The following is a 26,318-nucleotide window of genomic DNA, read 5'->3' on the forward strand; positions in this document are numbered from 1 at the left end:
AAGGAAAAAGAGGAGAAAAACAAGGGCTGGAGCCCAGTGTGCACAGGCAGGTCACTGACACAGGTAGGGGAGAGCAAGTAGCACCTGGTCTGCACAGGTGTGCCTGTGATCATGGAAGGCCTGGCCCCTCACCGTGGCACCTGGCCTGTGCTACCCGAGACACTATTTACATCGTTTAAAATGGCGGTTCGGCAGTTTCTGAAAACTCAACAGATAAAGACGGATAAATAAATGAAAGCTTGCCCCTAAGATTCTCCATATGCTTTGCTAGAAAGGGATAAAGGATGTCGGCCTAATTTGTCCGCCCACGTTCTCTGAATCCGAGTACATTTATCAGTAATCCTCTGTAATTGTGAGCAGTTGCCTGAGTTTCAGTTGCTCATCAAAAGGCACACTGTTCCTTTCATGTCCGTTACTGCGCTACTGTGGCACAGGACCCCACTCTAGCCTGTGGGATCTGTCTACATCCCTAACCCACTCTAGCCTGTGGGATCTGTCTACATCCCTAACCCACTCTAGCCTGTGGGATCTGTCTACATCCCTAACCCACTCTAGCCTGTGGGATCTGTCTACATCCCTAACCCACTCTAGTCTGTGGGATGTGTCTACATCCCTAACCCACTCTAGCCTGTGGGTTCTGTCTACATCCCTAACCCACTCTAGCCTGTGGGATCTGTCTACATCCATGCCGTGTATCAGCACAGGTCTGGGGGGAAGCATGCAGCCTAGTGGTTAAGGCGCATGACTGGGACCCAGGGGTTTGGTGGTTTAAGCCCCGGTGTAGCCACGGTAAGATCAGTGCAGCTCTTGGGCCTTTGAGCAAAGCCCATGACCCCTGCATTGCTTTGGAGAAAAGGGTCAGCCTAAATAAGTAATTTTACATTCACGCAGTGTATGAAAACAGGTCTGGTGTGTCAGCTGGAGGAAGAGGGGGTGAAATGCCGGAGGGACGCGGGCGGAAAAGGGGTCTTTATGGACAGAGATAAGGGCCATTTTGGGTGTGAGAGGCATGGCTCGGACATTGTACGGCCGTGATAAGGGCCGCTGGAAGGCCGCGGCAGCGTGGAAAGAGTGATTCTATTGTCGGGGATGACAGGTTCCTGCGGGGAGCGGGCAGGAAGTGCAGTCCAAGGTGAAGGCGAGAGCGGCCATTAATAACGAACGCGAGGTCGTAAAACACCTGTCCTGGCGCGCGGGACTTTTCAATGGGCAGGAATGTCACCCTCCACTACCAGTTCATTAGTATGTGCCTGGGAGAACGTTAGCTGATTGTAAATTTAGTTTGCTGCCATGATTGATTGGCATTACCTTTTGGTTCTCAATAACCCAGGTACCCAAAGTAGTATGATCTTTTTTTATTTTATAATGAGATTGAGTAATTATTATATGGTATATAGTATGTAATCTAATATATAATATATATTAGTATGGTACTAAAATGATTGTATGTACAATTATTTTAAGAATCATTTGAATAACTTGGTCTAACGATCATTCCACAATGACAGATTATTGGTGTTTAAGATTATTATCGACAAACTTTCAGTCTGTTGCAAATGATTGAGCCTGTATATATTTTAAATAGTTGACATCTCTGTTTCCATAAAGATGTTTGCAGTTAAAATGATTTCTAATACCAGTATTTACTGACATACAAATGGATCATTTTTAAATGTCATTGAAAAGGGATAACAACAATTAAGTATTCTCTGCCGTTATTACCCTGAATCACAAAATAGTTTTAGCAGTGAAGCATGCGGGAGATTTGGGTTTATAGATGTCTTTTACGGTGTGCTTGACAGCAGGAAATCCTGTAGTGCTCCGTCCCGGAGCGTGAGGTGTCGTAGAGCGCTCTCCTGAAGACCAGACGCTGTGTTTATTGACAGAAGAGAACATGAGTGTCACCTAGACCTGAAGGGATGAGAGCGTTTTCTCAGAAAGAGGAGTGTGTGATGTGTGAGTGTGTGGTGTGTGTGAGAGAGTGAGTGGGTGCGTGTGTGAGTGTGTGGTGTGTGTGAGAGAGTAGGTGTGAAGTGAGACAGGACCAAGCAAGAGCACTGGAAAATGAGACTTGCGTTGGCAAACTAGACTTTTTATTTATTCGTTTATTTTTTTCTTCTGTTCTGCCATGGTTTAATTTAGAATGAATTAAAAAAATAATAATAATAATAAATGCATCATGGCACATGGTACTGTATCGAATTCGCAATGCTGTGTGATCGTTTTGAAAATGAACAATATTTAAGGTAATTACACTCATCCCTTTAGGAAATACGATAGAGAACATGAGTGTCACCTAAACCTAAAGAAGGCATGTGAGCGTGTCTCAGTGGAGTGTGTGTGAGTGTATGCAAGTATTGTGGATATTGCAACACGTACTATATTAATATATATTCAAAATTCCTTGGTTCATCTATTTCAGTATATTTCTAAATGCACTGGCGTCTAAAATATTTTGCATTTTCACATATTTTATCTTCCCAATTTCCACAGCTTAACTTTCTGACTGTGAGTGACATTTCCTCACATTGGCTACAAACTTTCTCATATAGAATTTTTTTTTTTCCCCAATGTTAGCCAGCAAACCCTGCTGTCTGTGTCATCCCTTCTGTTTAAGTTCTTAACGTACCAGGAGTTTCAGTAAAAGACCCAGTATTGCGTTCCATATTTATTTGTGTGTGTTTGTGTACTTCCCCCTGCTGGGAGTTCGACTCCGTTGAAGCCAAAGCTGAATGAGTGTGTGTATCGCGCAGTACATAGGAAAGAGGTAATCTTCAATGGTAGAGGAATATAAAGATTTCTAATCTACAAAGATGGCATACTGTGGACACAATACAAATTCCTTAAACACACCAGAGTTGCTCTAATGGCCAGTTTGTTCTTATGACTTCAATTAAGTCATATAAGCGCATTGTAAACCACTCAATTATGACTTTTATATCAGCCTAAGTGTGAGGCTTATTTAGCCATTCAAAATATCTCAACAGATTTTTTTTTTTTTTTGTTTGTTTTGTTTTGTTTTCATTTTGTAAGAAAGTACAATTCTTTATAGGACTGATGGCCTGAACCAAAAGTGCTTACTAGGAGTGTTTAGATTAGGAGTCTTTTTTGACAAATTGATCTTATCTTAATTTGTCTGTTGCTGTTTATTTGTCCCCGAATAGGTTCTTCACTGCCCCATTATCCCTAACTGAAATGAATGTGTGCATTTTACAAAAGTCAATAAATAGTATTGTAGTTTTCAGATGGTATTGTACATTGGTTAGATCGAAGATTAGATGCAATAAACTGTGGCACTGAAGTTTTGGATTCATGGAAATTTTATACCAGACAGTAAAGGTTTGCATTTATCCATGTAATAACAGCTAAGGCAGATTTGGGTGGTCACATATACAAATTCTTTCTTTCTCACATTTTTATGAGGGTGTCTTTTCAGGCTTCTGATTGCATTGATGTCTTTTGCAGATCCCATCACTCCGCATGTAGGTGGTTAAACACTATATCAGACTGGAATATATCTACCTGATGTGTTGTGGAGCAATTGCTTTGTCGGATACTCGATACCCTTGGTTACCCTGTGATTGCCACCATTCACGGCATCTATATATAGAATGAAAGGTCTAATTGCTACTCTGCTAATTGCACATGCTGTAACAGCTACACTCTAGATGATAAAAAAAAAAACTATATATATATTAAAAAAAATAAAAATACAACTTTTCGCCACGACAGGGAAAAAGATTATAAAGAAAAGGAGAATGCGGTTTTCAGGGCAGATTGCGCCGTTTATGGGACACAGAGGTTCCACCGGCTCACGTCAGGCAGAGAGCTTGGCGAAAGCTTCAGTTGAAATTTTTCTCTGTCAGCCTGCAGCAGTCGCAGCAAAGAACACAGCTGTCGGGCCTCAGCGAACCTGGCCTCTAATTAAAACAGTGGAAAATTAGATAACTCCGCAAATTCATCACTGCCGCCCCTGCCCGTCAGAAAAGGCTTGGGGGCTACCACCCACCTTTTGTTTATACGAGGGAGATTTGGCCCTTTTTCTGGTGTGTGTTTTTATAGTTTGGGGCTGATTTTTCTAATGGGTCCTGAGTTTCTTCGGTTTTCGGTTCCCCTGAAGTGTTTTTCGGATGGGCATGACAGACCCCCGAAGGCCTAAATTCTGCCCAGCCCGTCTCTTTAGCCAGTCGTTTATAAGGCTCTAATGGAGGCTACGGACCTGTGAAGTTATGCTGGCTTAACAGAGCTTTTTATCCCTCTCCCGGCAGTGGAGCCCTCAGTCTTGTCTGGGGCTTACTGGAGGCCAAGATACTCCCAAACAAAGCTTCAATGTCAAGCATGTTTTTGTGTGGCTTTGACAGCACTCACCATTGAAAAATGAAATGAAACATAATTAAATGGTTATAATTCTGAAGGATTAAGTAGTTTATGAATGAGGACATACAGTAAACAAAAGAGCAGTTTACATATAAACATGGATATCCCTTTGTGATGCTTAATGACAAGAAAATGCAACAGTGGCTGTCCACAAAAATATTTAATCAAGTACATTTATAAAACAAAAAGGGAACGAAATTGGTGTGCTTTAGGTCATGGACCATGTTTATACACGTATATGTACATGTTCTGAAAAAATCAATTGATATTCTGTAAAACTTTTATATATTAAAGTTTTGGCGATGGTGAAAGCGTTTCAAAACTGTGCCTCACATGTTTCCTGGTCTCTAGGCTCTACCACATGTCTTCCATTGAAAATAATTAACTTTACTCCACATGGACATTAGCTGATGCTCTTGTCCAGAGTGACGTGCAACGCAAACAGAAATGTGCTGTGAGCTGAAAGCCCTTTGTAGCCCTTATCTGACCTGCTGATGTTGTGTGTACTCCACCTCCACAGCCTGAGCAGAAGGTCCATGGTAGCACAGGCACAGGCACTGGCTCTTACGCCACCCTGCTGGGAAAAAAAATCCGCTCATGCTAGGCTGACTAGCTGCCACCTCAGACAAGCTATCAGCACTAGCTGGTTGACCAGCTACAAGCTCAGACAAGCTACCAGCGCTAGCTGGTTGACCAGCTACAAGCTCAGACAAGCTACCAGCGCTAGCTGGTTGACCAGCTGATACCCAGCTAAAACCGGCTTATGACCAGCTTGACCAGCTGAATTTCAAGCTGGTATAGATGGATTTTACAACAGGGTACAGGAAGGCTGTCTTAGCCTGGCCAGCCTTGCCTGTGGCTCATCTCTGTGTACTGGCTACTCTGGGCTGGGCCGTGTGTGGCTGCCAGTCCATCTTTGCGTGTAACATCGCCTGGTGTAGTTTTCATTTAGTCTTTACCCTGTGCACTTTTTGCTGGTGTAATATGATACTGTTAAATGTATTTTTGTAATTTTTTTCTTACTTTTATAAGCAAATCTTCTAAACCTGTGAGTCATGAAGCTGAATGTGTGAGCACGTGACTGCCTGTTAACCAGCGGTTGTTTATGAAACGTTGATCCAGGGATGAAACACAGCGAACCGAATGGCATCTTGGAATAAACGACTCTTCTCTTCTCCAAAATGAAACTGTAGGCTTCAGCAAACGCAGAGTGAGAGAGTATTCATTGGATTTCAAAATGACCAGTGTTTGGTTCTGGCATTCTAATGAAATGAGTTGTCTTGGGGAACGTAGACATTCTGGATGTGCCTGTGTTCTGTATTTGCTACGTGAAAGAAAGTATGACTACTCTTTAAGAACAAGGAGCACAATTGCATGCTATGATGACCACTGGGTTGTGACTCTTTGATGACCACTGGGTTGTGACTCAAGGAGGTGTGAAATGCTATCCCGTGTCCTCTGGTGGAATTCGAATTTGCAAGCTTGAATTTGGTAATTTTTCCTGGTTTAAATCGTAATACTAAATGGGCTGCATTTATATAGTGCTTTTATCCAAATAGGCTTAGGTAGACCCATACACCAGCTTGTTAATGCAAATATTTAATCAGCCAATCATGTGGTAGTAACTAAATGCATAAAAGCATGCAAACAAGAGGTCAAGAGGTTCAGCTGTTGTTCAGACCAACTGTCAGAATGGGGAAGAAATGTGATCTTTGACCATAGAATGATGGTGACAAATAACCACACATTACAACAGTGGTGTGCAGAAGAGAATCTCTGAACACACAACGCATCATTACTCTTAGTGGATAGGCTACAGCAGCAAAAGACCTGAGTCTAAAAAATGTCTAAAATAGCTAATAAAGTGCTCACTGAGTGTATGGAACAGAAAAGTAATTGGTTTTAGCATTTAAATGGAAAAATGTGGCAGCAAAGCCCAGACCCATCGTTTATGCAGATGCTGAGCCAGAACGCTGCTCCTGTCCCTCTCGAAGCGCTTCCTTTGCACAAACATGGTATTTGATTAATTCCTTCCACACAAACTGGTCTCAAAACGCACCATACATGGCCCAACCTTGCCTTCTCCGTGATTCATGTGACTTCCTTGTGCAGGACTTTATTGGAGAAAAAAAAATGAAATACTTTTACTCTTTCAGTTTTCCTGCAAGGCCAGGCAGGTAGTGGCGAATGAACGGGAGAGCGCCCCCCCTCGCGATCGTCAGCCTTTAGCCGGGATGGGTAAAGGTCATCTGAAATGAAAATGGCGGGGGATAAACACAGGAGAAAGATCAAGAGCGTTTCACACCAGGAATAAATATTTGCAAAAATGTGGCTGCTACACGTGCAGCACACATGGTGTGGAGAGGCCTGGCCCTCACAATCAGCTCTCCCAGTGATTCTGCCCCTGCTGCTGCGCCGGGCACAGGGGAATCATGGCTTATCATTAGCTGCTGTGGTCCTGTGTCTTCACTTTAAACCTCCTCTCACTTTAGCTCTCATCTAAATGCCTTACAATACTACATATGATGATTTTATTATCTCTTTACTGACTTTTGAAAACAATGTTTTGTGTTCTTGTAGAGTTTTGTAGCATTTTATGGGAACGTTTTGTTAAAGTGCTTAGGGTTGTATTACACTCAGACATAATTATAGCCACCAGTAGCCATTTTACGGTCAGTTCGTCATCCATCTTAAGCTGAGCTTTTCTTTGTGTACCGTCATCGTTGGTGTTTATTCTCTTCTGTTTAATCTTCACGTGGTCGTAGTCACTCCTTCCTTTCTGAACTTTATGCTTTTTCCAGGTGTGCAAGTGAACTGTGTGTTACCATGGATGCAGGTTTTTGCAGTCTGGTCAAGAAAATATCACTGGCCAGTTTAACAGAGTGCACAGTGGAGACATGGGCCTGAAACTAAATTATGGACTGTCTTTTCAGATTTTGAAAATGTTGTCTGAGTGTAACTGGGTTACAGTTTTCGTTTGATTTAGGTTTGCGCCCTGTCCTGAATAGAGTTGGTTTATTCCTCCAGTTTGTCGTCATTATTCTGACAAAGCGAAACCCACAATAGCTGCTGCATATTATATTACATTTTAATTTAGCAGATGTATAAGCGATGTATAAAACGGTGCATATCAAGGGCATAGAACAAACAACCAAACGGGTCAGAAGAGGTACAGTTCATGAACGATTGTACAGTAAGGCCATGAACATAAGTCCAGTACACAAGGTAGATAGGCTTATGATTTGGGCTTATTAGTGTAACTTCGGGTGCCTTGCTGACACAGCGGATTGTGCATGTGGGGGGGGGGGGTGTGTGTGTGCGCGGGGGCGGTGTGTGTGGGGGGCTGGGGGGAGATTATGTGTGTAGTAATCGTGTTTGCATTAACCAGAGACGTCAGCCACCGCACTAAAGTGTAAAACTTCGCTGCAGCCTTATAAGGCAGTGTGTGTCCTCCAAGTGGAGACCTGACAGTGAGTTGTACCTCTGCCTCTCTGTGTGGAACATTCCCCTGGGCTATGTGAGTGACTCCCATCCCTGCACTGACACACACACACACACACACACACACAGCTCCCAGAATAGCATGGTGTCCCAGGAGCACAGTGCTAACGCGACTGAGCTGTGTTTTAAAATGCTGGAATCCGGTTATAGGCACAGAATATGCTCAGTGAGTATGGAGTCAACTTCCTTCTTCCATGCTAGCTCGTTTTTCAAAATATCTAGTATTTGCTGACTCATTTCCTCACTTCTGTAAATGGGAGGGAATAATAATCATAGTAATAACAATCATATGAATAATATTAATAAATAGAATAGTAATAATGAACATGATAATAATAATAATGATGATGGTTATAATTAAAACTAACAATTATACTGTTAATGATCATTGTTCTGCTCAGAGACCCTCCAGAGATCCGCGTTCAGTGCAGAAGGGAGTGTTGGTGCGGCCTGTAGTGTGTAGTGGTTAAGCTAAATGACTGGGACACCCAAGGTCTGTGGTTCTAATCCCGGTATAGCCACAATAAGTTCCACACAGCTGTTGGGCCCTTGAGCAAGGCCCTTATCCCTGCATTGCTCCAGGGGTGGATTGTCTCCTGCTTCGACTAATCAACTGTACGTCGCTCTGGATAAGAGCATCTGCCAAATGCCAATAATGTAATGTAATGGTGCACCTGTGGTGTTTCTCAGCTCATCTCTGGCCTTGCTGGTGTCTGGGCCCTCCTGTGCAGTGTCCTAGCAATGCACAGCCCCCCCCCCCCCCCCGTCCTGTGCAGTGTCCTAGCAGTGCACTGCCTGCCCCCCTTAACCCTCACAGTGTGGGGAGGGTTCCTGCGGTGATCTTCCCCACACACAAACCCCGATTTCCCCCCCCCCCCCCCCTCCCCATCCAGACCCCCCTCTCTGTCCTCCTCTGTGGAGCTCTGTTCTGCTGATTGCCCCTGACGCTGCACACTCTAGGTTTTGGCAGGAGCGGAGTTGGCTTGCAGCGATGGCTCTCTTGTAAACAGTCTAACTCCAGAATTTGTTCGCTGTTGCGGGGAAGGCTGCCAGTGTGGAGCTGTGTGAGGAGGGGGGGGGGAGCGGGGTCTTCTGGATCTTGCGACCACCCCCAGTGATTGTGTCGAACTGGACCGTCCCGGCTGTCAAACCTGCCCTCTTCATCGCCTTTAGCACGGGGTCATGTGACCTGCTCTCGCCTGCTTTACCAATGAGAGGGAAATCGAAGCAACTGAACATCTGCAATTTAATCACTGTACTGCATGTCATATGTGAATAATAATATTGTTGCAGCTAATTCGAATGGAAAATGACTCAAAAGTGGGCTTCTTTATACAGGACAAATGATGACATTTAAGAATTTTTTTTTTATTCTTTTTTTTAAAGAAAATGGAAATTCATTGTTTCTTGGCACGGTGTGACATAGGTCTTGTGACACTTTCAAACTGCATTATCAAATGCTGGTCAGCATTCATTATTATTATTTATACATGTTCAAACCTTAGTTACCTGTATTTACAGTTAGGTAGGTTAAAGTTCTTGTGACTTACGGTTTATATATTTTATCGGGGGTTATTCGGGATTCCATTAGCGTGGGGTATATTTCCGTTCCGCGTAATTTTCTGACTAACTCTGGGTGGTTTCAAACGGAGAAAACAAGTTGGCAGGTCAGTAGGCTGACGTCTTGTCCCAGTGATGAGCAAAGCCAGGCGTGCAGGCCTTTGTGTGCCAGTGTGGCACTCTCCATGCGCTTAAGTGCAATATTAAACCGTTTACATTTGTGGTGCTTGTGGCTTACTCAAGCAGATATAGATTTCTCTGAATACGCGCTCGATAATCAGACATTGTTGTACGCCAGATTTATTTGGGGGCGATTCTGTGTTCTGTCATCTTAGCACTTTTACAAGCATGTTGTAGGACAGCCAACACTGTGGGGGATTCCAAGAAAGCCTTCTGTAAAAGCTTGGCCCAACTTTTTGAAACTTTTTGGCCTGTCGGCCAGTCATTGTTGTAGTTTTGTACATTGTAGCCTGCAGCCATCCATACCTCTGTTTCCACTGACCGGTTTATCCTTCACAGGGTCGCACTAACCCACAGCTGAACTGCGCTGGCACAGGGTGCCAGACAGCACCACGCCCTGAACAATGGGCAGCCTACACACACACACACACACACATGCCCGGTCACACACACGCACACATACATACACACACACACACACATACATATACACATACGCCGGCTCACACACATACACACACACACACTCATACACATGCTCACACACACACACACACACACATACACAGACACACACTCATACACACGCTCAGACTGACACATACACAACACACACACACACGCACATATACACGCTCAAACTGACACATACACAACACACGCTCGCACACACACAACAGACACACACATGCTCACACACACACAGGCACTCATACACACGTTCACATGCATGCAATCTCACACACACACACACACACACACACAAATACACTGGAGAGATGCTAGTTAAGCTTGTCTACATACATAGGAGCAATGACCTGATCATGAACATGAGCAGAACTACTGTACCCACTTTTCCCCCATGCTGCCCACATTAGAGATGCTGGACTTTCTCAGATGCGTGACTACAATGTTATTAATTGCATTAATAGATGCTAATTTTCGGTAAGACATGAGCAGTGCTTGCAGAAAAAGGAACACTTATGTATGCTGTGCGAGATGGTGTTTTGAAGAATTCAGTTTGCTGAGCTCAGCGAGCTCTCGTGTGTGTGTGTGTGTGTGTGTGTGTGTGTGAGAAAAGACGGTGAAAAAGGAGAGTGAGAAGTGATCATGAGCGAGAGAGAGCGAAATAAGAGGAGAGGTTGATGAAAGATTGAGGGCATGAGAGAGATGAAAGATGGAGGGAATGAAAGAGGAGAGAGAGAAGAGAAAGATCCAAGGGAATGAGAGTGTGAGAAGAAGAGCGAGAGAGCTAGAGAGGGAATGAGAGAGAGAGAGAGAGAGAGAGAGAGGAGGAGAGGCAGAGCAGTGCTGAGAGGAGAAGGAGAGAGAGAGAGAGATAGATAGATAGATAGATAGAGAGATAGGGTAAAGACCCATGGGAATGATGGAGAGAGAGTGAGAGGAGGAGAGGGATAGCAGTGCTGAGAGGAGGAGGAAGAGAGAGAGTGAGAGAGAAGAGGAAGAGAGGGAGAGGGAGAAAGAGGGAGGGAGAGAGAGAGTGTGTGAGTGTGAGTGCTGAGAGCAGGCGGGTTCTGGCACAGCCTCCTGCCTCTCTCCAGCTGTGCTGTGTCCCTGGGGGAGCCTCTTTATTGAGCTATAGAGCCCCGGCTCTGACAGCGACCTTCCCTGCAGCAGCTGCTGGCCGTCTCAGCGTCTCTCAGCGTCTCTCAGCCTCTCCCAGCGTCTCTCAGCCCCCCTGCTCTTCCCCAGCGCCCCCCCCCCCCCCCCCCTCGCTCTGCGCTGACTGATGAATGCGTCGGCCGGCCAGAGATACAAGTGCTAATTGAACACGTGCTGCCAGCTCTCCGAGGCTCTTATCTTCGGCCGCTCGCTGTGAGAGTTCAGGGCTTCTTAACAGCCCGGAGTGGCGCTGAGACGGACCTGCTGCCTCGCCCTCCTTCCTGCTCGTCCATTACGACCCCGCCTGCTCGTAACGGATAGGTGTGAGAGAGCGGAGCTGCCCAGCGCCGCTGTGAGGAGAGGCGGTGATCGCTCATGCTGTTGTGCGGAGAACATCTGTACAAATGTACTGCGTTTATATATTTTTTTTTTTTAAGGAAAAGAAAAAGTAGTTAAATTGAGATGACCTCACAATAATAATCTCTGATTGAGAGCGAGTAAAGGGAGCATAAAGGATTTGAGAAGTAAAATGTTTATTTTATCTTGTCAGGAGCACAGAAAAGCTGAGGCCATACTTCACCCTTCAAGACCTGCAGGTACCACCTGCGTGGATCAGGAGGGAGGTGTTAACCTCATGTACACGATTTCTTCATCAGACAGTCAGATAAGAGCCAGAAATCCAGTGTAAGCACTTGTAGACGTCACATCTGGCTGTAATAAGTACAAGCAGTTTGTTCTCTTTCAGCAAACTGATCTCTGAGCCAATATCACGTTAGTTAAAATTACAGAATGGGGAGTTTAACTACACTGACGATGTCAGAAAAGAAAATGTATTTGCAGTAGTTCACTTAATAATATAGGAGTGCTACATATGGGAAATGTTATATTAAATATTTTCCATAAAGTGCTGGCTAAGTGCTAATGTTACAAAGATATTAATAATATTGTGAACCTTGCCATCCATAATTTTCCCCTGGCATTCTCATTTCCTGTTCCGAACAACAGCATAAGGTCTAATCTCAGAAAATTTGAGAGAGAGGGGCATTTTCCTTGTACAGGGCTGTCATAAGTACACCTTGTTCTCAGGCAGCAAAGTAATGAACCACTCTTGAATCAGATTATACACATAATTGCCCCACTGTCTGTAAAAATACCATTGTTTGTGCCTAATCTGTCCTTACTTCTGTACTTTAATAAAAAAAATTGTATTCTCACGTTCAGCTACAAAGCAGAAATAATGAGATGACTCACATAAAGCACATATAGTCCCATGTGCGGTGTATAGTGTATACTCCCTGCAGTGCTGTATATTACGAGTCTTTCTCCAGGCTATGCTGGGAGTCTCTTGCACACGGTCTCAGCCTATCTGTGGGGATCTGAAGCCTGGGAGAAGTACACAGCCCGGCTTCATCAACACGCGAGGAAACAAACATGTCTCTGGACAGCACTCCCTAAACACTGTCAGTTCCCGTAGAAATGGCTCTAACCACCAACCAGAGGAACTGGTAAACACCTGTGGCGGTTCTGTCAGGGACTGGGGGCCTGGGCTTCGTCGGAGGAAAGATGTCAGAGGGCTTTATATACCTACGGCTCACCTCTTGGCAGCGGTGGAGTTGATTATGCGGTCGTGGACGCGGATTCTTGCTCTCACAGTGCTTTCACAATCAAGCCACCATCCTCTCCTTTCGCCAAATTGCTGCGTTTACCAGAAAGACCACAACAAAACAACGGCACGTACACAAAGGCCCACGGTCTGCATGATGTCAAACAGCTCCGCAGATGGGGCTCAAAGCAGGACACATGGATATCCAGAAAGCTTTTGATAACCGTCCAAGAACAATCAGCGAAGGATCACAGACATGCACTTTAGATGAAACCCCAAATTAAACCAAGACCGAAATGAAACCGAAATGTGTCCAGTGTATTTTGGTAGGGCAAATGAAGTAAAGCTGTTTGAGTGGAGCCAAAGTAAAATGGCGGCTCACTCTGGCCCCCCAGGTTCCTAAGCCCTTTCTTTATCTCTCTAAGATGGAGGTCGCAGAGGCCGCGGGCTGCCCAGGACTGGGATGCCCTCTGCCTCACAGTGAGAGCACTTAAATAAGATTGAGCAACAAGATAATTGAGCACACCACACAGATAAGGGTTGTAGCTGGCATTTTGTAAGGGAGTGGATTGATCACTTGGCACATTATGTGGGCTGATAAGGCAAACCCAAAAAACACCCTGGCAATTTTTCAGCTTTGCCTTGCCTTTCACGAGGAATGTCAGCCTCCCATCATTAAAGCGCTGTCACGTGATGTGCCACTCAGCAGGGAGTGTGTGAGTGTGTGAGTGTGTGAGTGTGTGAGTGTGTGTGAGTGTGTGTGAGTGTGTGTGAGTGTGTGTGAGAGTGTGTGAGTGTGTGTGAGTGTGTGTGAGTGTGTGAGAGTGTGTGTGAGTGTGTGTGAGTGTGTGAGAGTGTGTGTGAGTGTGTGTGAGTGTGTGTGAGTGTGTGTGAGTGTGTGTGTGTGTGTGTGTGAGTGTGTGAGTGTGTGAGTGTGTGAGTGTGTGAGTGTGTGAGTGTGTGAGTGTGTGTGTGTGTGTGAGTGTGTGAGTGTGTGTGAGTGTGTGTGAGTGTGTGTGAGTGTGTGTGAGTGTGTGTGAGTGTGTGTGAGTGTGTGTGAGTGTGTGTGTGAGTGTGAGTGTGTGTGAGTGTGTGAGTGTGTGTGAGTGTGTGTGAGTGTGTGTGAGTGTGTGAGTGTGTGAGTGTGTACACACTCAGAGAACTTTATTAGGAATATGTTTACTTTATTCCACCTTATTCATGCCATTATCTAATTAGCCAATTGTGTGGCAGCACTGCAATGCCTTTTTGAAAAAGTAAGGAAAAAGCGAAACACTGCTACTTTACAGAGTCACCACTTTATTGGCAGACGTGCGATGCATTGCAATGCATGCAATCATGTAGATACGGGTATCTATAAGTTCATCCTTTGGTTTGCTAATGTATAAATATCATGTAACGAATACGTTAGTTCACTTCATTAGTTAATGCATTTGTTAATTTAATGCTGAATGTATTTTTCCATCACTAATTCAACTGCATTAGTTAATGCCAATTCATGTGCCTTATTCTAAAGTGCGACCGAGTATAATTGTAAAGTACAGTGCAGTGTAAAGTACTCGGGGTGGGCTTGTCTTAAATAAGGGGGCAGAAAGTAGTAAAAATGCCCTGAGCTCCGCCCCTCACAGTAAGCGCTCCAGTCCAGTGGAGATGCTGTGAGGCTCCAGTGTGCCTGGGGGACATGACAGCAGGGCTGCAGAGGTGGGCTGCAGTCCTGCCGGGGGAGCTTTCCCAGCGAGCCCGGGTCCTCTGACGAGTGATGACGCGCGCTCTCTTGGCTCGTGTTTTCAGGTTTTTAGTTTTTTTTTTAGTTTGTTTTCCCAGTGGACTGGGGCAAGCTCCATCTCTCCCTCTCTCTCTCCCTCTCCCCCTCTCTCTCTCTCCCTCCCTCTCCCTCTCTCTCTCTCCCTCCCTCTCCCTGCAGCTGGGAGGGTTCCTGGGGTCAGCAGTGACACGCATCAGCTGTGATGTCACTCCCATCACCACATCACAGTGCTGTCTGTTCAGAGGGCACCGCAGGGGTGGGCTTCACCCAAATGTAACCCTTTCAGTCCCAAGGGTGCTGTACGGTGCTCAAGCAAAACTACCGTAAAATCCCAGGAGTGCCATACGGCATGCTCAAACTTATACCTTTTCAACCACTCAATGACTGCTGTACTATTTTGAGCCCCTATTAAAACCCTACTAAGGTTTCTCAACCAACCCTTTGGGATTTGGGAGGAGCTCACTTCATATTGGGCTTGGGACTAAAAAGGGTTAACAAAGCGCTTTTATGAAATATGAATGGAATGGGTCCATGTTATGCAGTTATGACCAGGAAGGACCTTCCCTAAACACGGCCTAGATATTTAGTTTATTAAATTTAGTCCATCACCAGCTGTATCTGCTGAATAAACAGCTGCCTAAGCCCTTGTTCTGTAGAGATATGTTGTGAATATTAAAGCTCTATCCCTTTGTGGCAGTTCCTCAAACTCTGGTAATGGGCGAACTCAACACCGCGTTCTTTAACATAAGCGGTTTGTTCTCAGAGCCCTTTTGTTACGCATTATTATCAAAGCTGAGCATGTAAAACGGGAATAAGAACCAAAAAAAAGAAAGTAAAAAAACAGATGGATTTCAGCTCTGCGGAAAGGCCACTGTGCTTCTCCGACAAGAGGCCTTCCTTAATTGTGCGGGTTTGAGATCGCGAGCGCCTTGATATACGAGATTAAGAGGTTTACTGAACCCGTGAGGACTCTGCCGGCCTGTAACGGCCCAGTTTTTATCATCCTACGACTTCCTCCAGCGGCCCCCTGGGGAATCTCCACTGAGTCCCGCTCGAGCCCACAGATAAAATAATTGGCCCGGGTTCACAAGCTGCTGAGAATAGGCCCACATTTTTACCCTATCCAGTTACCGTCCGTTTGCTGAGATGGGAACGGCACGGGACGGGGGGCTCGAAGATGAGCCCAGATTCAGACCGTCCCTCCATGGATAACTTTTTCCATTTCCTGCTTTTTAAAATATTTATTTATTTATTTATTTATTTTTTAAATTGCACAAGTTTGCTAATCTGCTATTTGTGTGTCACAATAAATTACACAGAACTCGATTCCTATAGCACTTTATACAGAAGAGGGTCCCAAAGACGCTTCACAGTGACAATACAGTATGTATTGAGGGGTTTATTAATAACCCCACACATTCTCACACACACACACACACACACACACACACACACACACACACACACACACACACACACACACACACACATACATTTGGAGGCATTTCCTCACTGCAGTGGATTCCTGGAGTTCTGGGCTGGGGGCTCCATGAGAATGACTCTGTGAGAGTCGTTCAGGGAAGTGTGTCACCAGGAGACTGCTGTGGAAAAAATGTTTTTTTTGTTGTTGTTTGGCCTCAGTTGAGGGCTGCAGCCTCTCAGTGGATTGGCATGCAGGCCTTTACGCACTCAGACCATCAGGGACATCTCAGCCATGATCAAGCAGAAAAACTTAAAAGCCCCTCGAAGAGCCCTGCTGCTGCTTCCCACGTCGGTTAGGGAGACTGCCAGGGAAGTAGAGCTGGCGCTGAGATTGGGACCACCGGTCATCTCTGATTTTAAGATGGCCGTGTTCGTGTTTTACCAGTAGCTCCGGTTCACCCTCCCTGGAGCAGAGCGGGTTACAGAACTGGACCTGGGGCTTTGGGCTCCGTGTGTGCATGGACCATGTTGTCAATGGTTCAGATTCCGTGTTGTTTTTAAAATCGTGACTGAAATGTTCATGTAACGTGCTGCAGAGGAAGTGGGTTGCAGTAATATTTTGCCTTCCAAATCCACTGATTTAAGGAAAAAAAAAAAGGTTTAAGTCTGCACATCCGAACGTTATCATGAAAAATAACACTGGAAAATAAGTAATTTAAATTTTATTTAACGTGTTGACTCCCCAAGTTGCTTGAAAAAGACGAATAAGGCAGTATCGATTCATCTTCTTCACATGAGTCCCATATCGTTTCTATAATTAGACCTCAAAATTATTTAGTTACTATCTTAGTAAGTTGGTATTGTGCTGTTTAATGTCTTTCAGGGGAGATATTAAGCAGCGCTAAATCATTCTTTGTTATTTGGCACAGCGTTGCGAGTCTCCCCTTGCCCTGTGCTCCGTATGTCTTGTGAAATAAAGCTTCTCTGTGCTGTACGTGTGCTTCATTACTCAAGCCCCAGCGGCCGTGCTGAGATGGGTCTGCAGATGAGTTGCAGTAGCCATCAGGCCTCATCCTACTTTATTTGCAGGAATGTGTGGAGGCAGGAGCTTCTGCCTCTCCCTGCTGGATCCCCCCTTCTCTCTCTCCCTCTTGCCTCCCTCATGCTAAGCTGTGTGTATCTATGGGAGAAACGCTGGTTAGTTACCGCGCTTATCTGCGTGTATCTCGCCGGTGTACGGGCCGAAGAAGACGGATCTGGAGAAGTTTGTGTCCAGACTGTTTCTCTTAGGACCGCGGGCCTCAGATAAGACCGTCATGACCAAACACCGGCATAAATCATTCGATAAATCTCCCTCCTCTGCAGGCCCATACAGTAGAAAAGAAAACCCCAGCAGTTGGCTACGCTAAGTAATCGGGTCTCGACAGTATGTTTGCGTAGGGCATAGTATTTTCATTGGAGTAATTTCATAATCTGTTCACAGCGATTCCTGAAATAATATTGGTTGGGGAATGTGCCATATCATTGTAATTGGATCAGTTTTTAATGATGGGGACGTGATGTCAGGATCTGTCAGCAGGGGATATTATTAGAATTGTTATTAGGCTGTCAAATAGTCTTGATAAAGTAACCAGGCATCGGCAGATCTGTGCTCTGTCCTCATAGGACAATGGGTAGTTCCTGTACATTAAAGTGCGTTAACGTATTCCCAATATCATTTTCATCTTTGCCATATATCTATATTCTCTAAGTGTCAAATATTATGTATGCTTTAAGTGGATACTTAGTATTATAATAACTGGCCCATTGTTTATTTATTTTTTTATTTTTTTCAATATATGAAGCAGATTGAGTGAGATGCAGGCAGGCAATGAAGGCATAATTAATGCATGCATAATGAATGTAATCAGAGCACTCATTGCCTTATGATGAGAGCTATTGAGAAAGGTTTGGCAGTGTGAGCATGTGGCCAGGGGTAACATGGGGCTAAATTGTCTTAAATCACTCCCTAATAAAACCCTGAGCTGTCCTGAGTGATGTGTAGGATCATTACAGCGGGCACGCGGAGATTAATTTGCCTTTTCAATCACAGAAAACAGGGGAAGAGTGGCTAAGTGCTACAAGGCCCTGTGCGGTCTTCTGCTGACAGACTTGTTAGGAGGAACAAGGACTGGACAGGAGCCAGAGCTGAAGGCCTGGCTTGGGAGTTCTTTTCCAGCCTTCCGTGTTTACCGAGCGGCCTGGATTCCCTTCCCCGGAGGAGAGCGGGGCTTTAATGTGGAGAGCCCCGCACCAGCAATCAGCAGGCCGCCTCAACCCCCCCCCCCCCGCCGTCCCCCTCCCCCTCCACCGCTGCAGCCCCTTATCTGACACAGGGCCATTGCGTGCAAGCCCCATATCCCCCCCCCCCTACTGCTCCGTCTGTGTCCCACCACCTCACAGTCCTCCCAAGGTAAAGGGGAGGAAAAACAGAGAGGGAAGGGGGGGGGGAGAGTTCCGTATTTGAAAAGGAACTGCTCAGAAAGCCGCAGAATAATTTTTACCCATTAGAGCATTGTTGTTGGAGGCCAGTTAAAACAGTCTTATTATCTACAAAGAAGGGCTTTGATGTCAGCAGTTTGTTATCGCAGCAAAATGGTGGCCGAGCACGAAAACCCCGGTTTTATCTCACGGCTCAAACTGCCATTTAAAACCATTATTGTCCCCGTTTAGGGTCCTTATTAATTAAAAAGGGTCTCCGTGATGTCTGAGAATTTGGTGACGAGAACGTGGAACCACCGACTCCCAAAGGCTCCACGTTGACTGTTCGCATAACGACTTGGGTTCCCACAAATTTGAAAGGGAAAGGCCAAACATTAGCGTCGTATAGGATTAAACAAATGCTTACAGCAGCCTCCCTGAATGCGTACGTTAGGCCAGATGAAATCCTGAGGGCCTTTCGCTCATCAATTAATTTGTGATAAATTTGCAAATGATGTGCGGACATCTGCAGCATATTTACAGCAAGCTCCAAAAAATATTAATCCTTCAGACTTTTTAGGCTACCATATGCAATCAAATTAGCTGGGTAATTGGAACGGGTGCGTACAGACGTAAGCAATCACAAAATGGTTAATGGTGTGCATTTGTTACCTCCACTTTAAAGGCCGAATGTCACAAACAGGCCTAGTCTGAGACTAAACAACTCATTGTTTAGTTTCATTCTCCAAATATAAATGCTCAAATGGTCTTTGCTCACTGAGGAAACATTTGGAAACTATGGATGACATCTTTACAGTTTATGTATGTCCCATTATTTCCAGTATTAATTTTGCCCTCAACAAATTAACCTAATAATCACTCATACCACTGTTCATCTTGAGTGTGGATTGCAGTTTGATAACCTGTTTGGATTTACTAAGGTGAAAAAAGCAGTCGACACCCTTATCAAAGTGTGAGCCTTCAGTTCCCTCTATCTCGGGTGCTCTGCAGTAAACATAAATAGGTGGAATAATATGAAGTCAACGTTTTTTCTTTATTTTCAAACTGCTTTTGGTTTCTGAAGCCATGAGGCATTGCAGGGATAGCTGGAGTCACTGAGATGGATGAGACCTGTCCACTGAATTGTTGCTGGAATACCAGCGATGTCAAGACTTCCTGGAGGAGAAGAAACATGGCCCTTTCCTAGCTGCATCACACGCCTGCACAAACTCCTCGCAGAAACCGGGTTAGAAGCAGCAATACGGTATCACTGCAGTCATGCGCTCAGTTGTTAAATCCCCACCTGTTGCTCCCTGGTATGTTGTAACTGCATGTGTGTTGTGGAGTGATGTTATTTAGTGCTTATTGATGGGGGTGGATGGCAAAATCACTTCTAATTAAAGGTTTTCCTTTCCCCCAGCAAGGACAAATGGAACGAACATCTGTTAATGCTGTCATACGGCAATCTAGAGCCATGTGTTGAACAATGTTAAGAATGCCGCTACACCACTGTCTCTTGCATAAATATTATGAAAAGCTGCACTTTTTATAAGGAATTGAATATCTATTGTGACTTGTGATCTGAAGAGAAGCCACATGATTGATAATGCTGTGGTTTTTTTGCTCTATCATTCACATTGACATGGGAATGTCGATCAATTTTTACTGGATCTACCCGTGGCGAATTCACTCAAGTATTCTGCCGGGTGATTTGACTGCTGAATTTGATTATGGATTATGTGACTGTGATTGGTCTGTGAAGGCGACGTGTTTTATTCTCATGTGGAGAGGTGTGTGCTGAATCCGCTCCAGTGTTCTCCGTTCTCTGACACCGTGGGCAGCGCTCTACCCGCATTCTCCTTCTTGTTTATTGTAAAAATATATATTAACTAAACCCGGCGGTTTTTGCAGGAAATGGGTTGTGCTGGCCTATTTCTGTAAAACTCTATGCTCTGCAGTGCCGTTAGAAATTTGGGGCGGTTTTCACAAGCAAATGGAGGCAACATCCAGTAGTGCTGTGGTGCTTTTAATGAAATCAGGGGACTAGTTTGCATTTCAAACCTCAGGAATGCAATCTCGATGTTGTTTTAAAATCGCTGCTTTAATTTATTTTATTTTCTTATGAAACCAGTGTGTTCCGCAAACTCCCCCAGGCCCTGGGGAAGTCTTGCTGTTGATTGGGAGCACTGTGCATTGTCCAACTGCGGAGTGTATTTTGGGCGTGCAGTGCATTAGGCTGTGGTGGAATGGGATGCCCTGTGGTCGAATGGGTCAAGGAGAGCAGACCGGGAACCACAAGGAAGCCAGGATCAGGATTCACCAAAACCTCTCACACTCGCTCTCTTTCTTTTCTCTCTTGCTCTCTTTCTCTCTCTCATATCACCATCTGGACAGTTATGACTGTGCTGTTCAGGTTCGGCACTGTACTCTTTAAGTACATTTATGCTTTACAAGAGAATGTAGGAATTGAGGAATAATAGTAATTTATTTTGCTGATTCTTTTATCAACAGTGACTTGGAGTTTATTGTATTAAGCAGGGGACAACCTCCCCCTGGAGCAATGCAGTGTTGGGCCCTTATCGTGGCTACACCGGGGCTTGAACCACCGACCTTCCATGCCAACAATCCCAATCTATGCAATGCATTTGTGAATATGCTGCTGTTGCTAAATGTATTGCTATCCTTCAGATGTTTAAATGTTTTTTCCTTTATTTGACTTTACAGAATGAAATTGTTTCTTTGTTTTGGAGTCATAATTAAGGACGTGAACCTACTCAAAATGAACGCTCCTGAAGTCTGCCTGGACAGGAGAGGTTACTTGGGATTTCTCCTCGATCAGATTGGAGTCCACATCGATAAAACTGACATTTGAGTTCTGAACTGTGTGTAAACCGTCAGCCCCACCCCGTGTCTTCCCGGCTCTGGAAGTGGAGTGCAGTTTCTATGGCAACCCAACTGCTGTGACTCACTCGTCCCCCAGCGTCTTCGTGTCTGCTGATCTGTCGGTTGGTATGACGACTCTCAAAAGTGTAGCTTTGGGAACTTCTCCCCTGAAACGCGGTGAACCCAAGAAAAGCCAGCTATCTCTGCTTCTCCATCTCTTCTCAGGCAACCTCTAATTGGAGATTAATTTCTATGGGAGAAAAACAAGAGAGGGAGAGCGAGGAATGCCCTGTCCAGTTGTAATGTTAGATGTTTGGAGGAGGAGGAGGAGGGAAGTTGAATCAGATTCTCATGAAGTGATATCTCCTTCCTTGTCCTCCCCATAAAATGAAGATTTGGATGTGCAGACTGGACCACTGGAGAACAGGCTCGTAATGCCTGGGCCCTGGCCTGAACACCAGGTGGTCTCTGTCAGGGCTGGGTGATTTATGCTCTCTCCCTCTTCAGCCACTTTTATTTAGTTCAGGGGGAATTTACCATCGCAGAGGTCATGGGCACCACAACCGCTGGTGGCTCGTGTGAGGAAATGGAAAGATTCTTTTGTAAAGCATCCCTACTAAAAATACTGCAGGCTTTGCTGTGAGAATACGTCAATGTATTTGTGGTACTTGCTCGTTAATATGCCATACCTTGATGCCAGTGCTGGGGTTAGGATTAAGCGGTTACTGTTTGTAATGTTCTGATTCTGAATGTGTGTTTTAAATCTTGGTGTTGCAGCTTTGCAGGGTGCCCTGTAAAAGATAATATCACTCTGACGTAGCATCTGAAGGGGTATTGACAGAAATGGCTCTCTCTCTCTCTCTCTCTCTCTCCCCCTCTCCCTCTCCCTCTCTCCCTCTCCCCCTCCCCCTCCCTCCGTGTGTGTGTGTGTGTGTGTGTGTGTGTGTGTGTGTGTGTGTGTGTGTGTGTGTGTGTGTGTGTGTGTGTGTCAAAGTCTACAGAATTAGTTTATTTTTTATTTTTTAATGGATATAACTTTTTTATTTCTATGTAGTTGCCATTATCTCTAACTTTGGAATGAAACTAAGACCGTAAATTAGAAAGTGTTCTTCGTAACATCCATTCAGTTTCAAAGTAAATACAACTTTCCTTTTTAATGCTGCTATCAAATCTGGTTACACTTAAAATCCATTTAAGTCCAGCCGTGTGCCTCGGAGTTGTTTTGGGGATTGGGGAAATGGACGGGGGGGATAATAAATAGAGAATGGATGGGCAGTTTTCAGTCCCGCCATGAGGTCGTCATGATATAGTGTGCAAAAACATCAGTTGACACCAAAATTGTGGTCGATAGCAAGCCATGATGGATCATTTTGGAGAATTAGTAATGTTTTACATAAAGTGGGCGATGTATCGGATATCCATGTTCACTAATGGTCAGACTATTATTGATACACATATCACGCATATTTGATAAAACGCAAAACATTTTAGATACAGCCAATGTAGGTATTCTCGGTGAAATCCATAAGTCAGTTTAAATAAATAAACGGACTCATGGATTTCACGGGAGTTTATATTACGTATCAAATATCAATATAGGCTGCACCCCCACCCCCTCCACATCCGCCTTTCTAATGAGGTGAAATGTGTCTGATTGAGATCTGTGGTTGGGAGTGTGTACAGAAGTGGGCAGTGATGTTTATTTGTTCCCTGGGTCCAGAGCGTGCAGGCTGGCTGTGGGCTGGGGCCAGGGTTGGCTGTGGGCTGGGGCCCGGGCTGTCTGTGGGCTGGGGCCACAGGGCTGGACTTGCTGCTGGTGATTTGTGACTGACAGGGCCTGATAAGGGCCCTCTGCTGTCCCTGCTGCCCCACGATGAGCAGCAGGTCCTGGGACGTCTCAGCGCTCCTTCTCTGGTTACTGTTTTCACGACCCTCACTAAGGGTTATATTAGCTTAGAGACCTCCCGCTCAACCCTCTCACAAACAGCCCTGTGTCTGTTCATCACAAGTGTAGGTGAAGCTGCCATACCAGCTTTCTGAAGCAGTTAATTTAAATGTTATTGATTACTATACACACTAATGATAGGATTATTTATGAAGAATAATTTTTATATTTATTATACACTCTGAGCACTTTATTAGGTGTTTATTATGAAGTAAATTATTATTTTTTTACTTATTGGTCTTCTGCTGCTGTAGTCTGTTCTCTTAGAGGTTGTGTTCAGAGATGCTCTTCTGCATACCACAGTTGTAATGCATGCATTTGTGTTAGTCACCTTCTTGTCAGCTTTGTCCTGTCTGGCCCTTTTCCTCTGACTCTCTTATTAACATGTTCTTACCTGCAGAACTTGCTGATCATTCAATGTTTTTATTGTTTTTCGCACCATTCTCTGCAATCCCTAGTGACTGTTGTGTGTGAAATTCTCAGGACATCAGCAGTTTTTGAGATACTCAAACCACCCTGTCTGGCACCAATAATCATTCCACGCTCAAAGTCACTTGGATCACATTTCTTCCCCATTCTGACAATTGGTCTGAAAAACAGCTGATCCTCTTGACCACGTCTGCATGCTTTTACACATTTTGTTGCTGTCACATGATTGGCTGATTAGATATTTGCATCAACAAGCTGGTGTACAGGTCTACTTAATTTGCTCAGTGAGTGTAGAATATAATGATTTTAACATAATTTTTCAAAACATTATAATTTTTGGGCCAAATTTGTTTCCTAGATGAAAGAGAGTAGATTCGAAAAAAAACAAACATGCTCAGCTCCAAAGCAATATTTGGAACTAATGTTCTCGGCTCTTGGATTTACAACATTCGGGAAAGGATGGAAATCAGAATTGGATGCATTTCTGCACTCAGCTTTGAGCAATAGGTAGTTCACTGGAGAACATGCATGCTGATGGCTGCAGTGTGCGCATCTGTGTATTTACGCCTTAACCAAATATTTATTCCGACAGAGTGCTATCCTTTAGCCTCGCGTTCTGTAGGAATAAACCCGTCTAGTAACGGTGTGTTCATGATGTGCTTATTTCATTCTTTAATTTATGTACATGAATAAAGTGATTTCCTTTGATTTCAGATCTCACATTGATCTATTTCTCGGTGATTGTTGCATTTTTTAATTCTGACAAACTGATGAAAACCTACCCATCTGTGATTGAATGAGAGTCTTTAACAGCCTTCAGTGAAATATTGAAGTATATAAATATCAAAAGGTGGATTCCGGTTTGTAATTCCGTAATTGAAGTTTTCTAATAAGAAGTCGAGAGGGAGATGTGCCGAGGTTATGTACCTTTCCCACAAATAATCAATCCCTGCACAGTAGTTCATATTGTGCCCGTGTTCTGTTTTACATAGGTTAGAACATGCACTTCCTTTCGCTATTGAATTTTTTGGAATCACCACTGACTCGCAGAATTTAATTTTATGTCCTCCTATAAAATATAAAATATGGCAATGATAATGGGAAGCACTTGGCCTACTGTATAAAAAAAAAAAAAAAAAAAAATTGCATTGATATTCACTGACTTGCAGCTGTGTAGAAAATGTTTTACCTGTGGCTTTGCAGAGATTTGCGTTTGGGGAGACATCCAGACGTCAAAGCAGACATGCTGAAAACCTGTGATGTGGTGCCAAGCGATAGATGAACGCACAAACTGCATTTTTATGTGGGAGAGAGAGGGCTGGGGTCACCGGAACTGGAACTGAACAATGCACGCTTTCATTGCACAGTCTACAGTGTGTTTGGTGTTTGGTTGTTTTGCTGTGTACATGCACAGTCTACAGTGTGTTTGGTGTTTGGTTGATTTGTTGTGTGCATGCACAGTCTATGTGTGGTTGATCTGGTTGATATGTGGGCCTGTGTAGCTTTGTGATTGTTTGGATCTAGAGCCTAAGCTGGAATTCTTCCCAATTTTTGTTGAAATGCCATTCCTGTTCTTTCTTCTGAATCAATATTTTTATATCCAACTACCGTAGTCCTGAAATATTTTATGTTGTATAGTTGTATAGTCCGACAGTTTTCACTTAACTGTAGTTGAAGTTATCAGGTATCATCATGAAATTATCAAGTTTTTAAAAATCCTAAATTTGTACAGTAACATTGAAATTTGAAAGCACTGAAATCAGTTGGCAAATGCTTCATGTCATTGTGTTTGATGCAGTTTTAATGACCTAATGAAATATTTTAATGTTTATGAGCATTCATTTTTATACATTTTACTTTTGTAAATCTCCATGTGGTGCAAGTGTCAGTCCTCAGTTTATGCAGACCTTTTGTATGAACCCTGACCTCTCACCACTGCTTCACCTGAGGGTCAGCTCAACATCAACCCCCCAACTGTGCCTGGGTGGATGCACAGGGCCGTTGATATGACTATACTAATATATTACATACACCAATTGTTTTCTCCTGTAGTAGGCCCACTTTGTTGGATGCAAATGACATTGTAATGCAATGAAGTGTCTGTAGGACAACTTGCTCAGCATGGCATGTCTCTGTGTGTCTGTCTGTATTTCAAGATTAGCCTTGCTCTGCCTACACCTACTGTATGAACTTTGGTCTTTTAAGAAATATGTATATTCCACTTTACATAGTCTACAAAGTGATTCATGATGTTTTGTATGACGTTTGGATGTCAGGTGGGCTATAAGGAAATGGCATCGTAGCTGTATTTTCCAAGTTTGCTCGTTTCAGCTTTTTGGCTTGATGAATAACAGCTTTGCTCAATCTGAAACGGTAAAATGATGATCCCAGTTTTAAGGCTGAAGTTAAAGCTGTGGTGAAGTAGATTTAACGCCACCTGGAGGCCTATCTGTAGACCAAAGTCTGTTCTCTTTCTGTGTGTGTGTGTGTGTGTGTGTGTGTTTGTCTGTGTGTGTGTGTGTGTGTGCGTGCGCGCGCGCGGTGGTAGAAATGTTGAGTACGGATGGTGC

The 26,318-nt window shown here is 44.2% G+C and overlaps 1 long non-coding RNA gene across 1 annotated transcript in view; it reads left to right on the forward strand.

Moving 5' to 3' along the window:
* The window catches only part of LOC133112138 (uncharacterized), a 34,033-nt gene extending 11,845 nt beyond the window's left edge, over nt 1-22,188 (forward strand). Inside the window, exons 2-3 of the long non-coding RNA XR_009705043.1 lie at nt 19,576-19,737; nt 21,216-22,188. This is a non-coding gene — a long non-coding RNA (uncharacterized LOC133112138). The remainder of the gene's footprint in view (nt 1-19,575; nt 19,738-21,215) is intronic.
* The last annotated feature ends 4,130 nt before the right edge of the window (nt 22,189-26,318 follow it).

Source organism: Conger conger, chromosome 15, assembly GCF_963514075.1.
Source record: "Conger conger chromosome 15, fConCon1.1, whole genome shotgun sequence".
Taxonomy (NCBI): domain Eukaryota; kingdom Metazoa; phylum Chordata; class Actinopteri; order Anguilliformes; family Congridae; genus Conger; species Conger conger.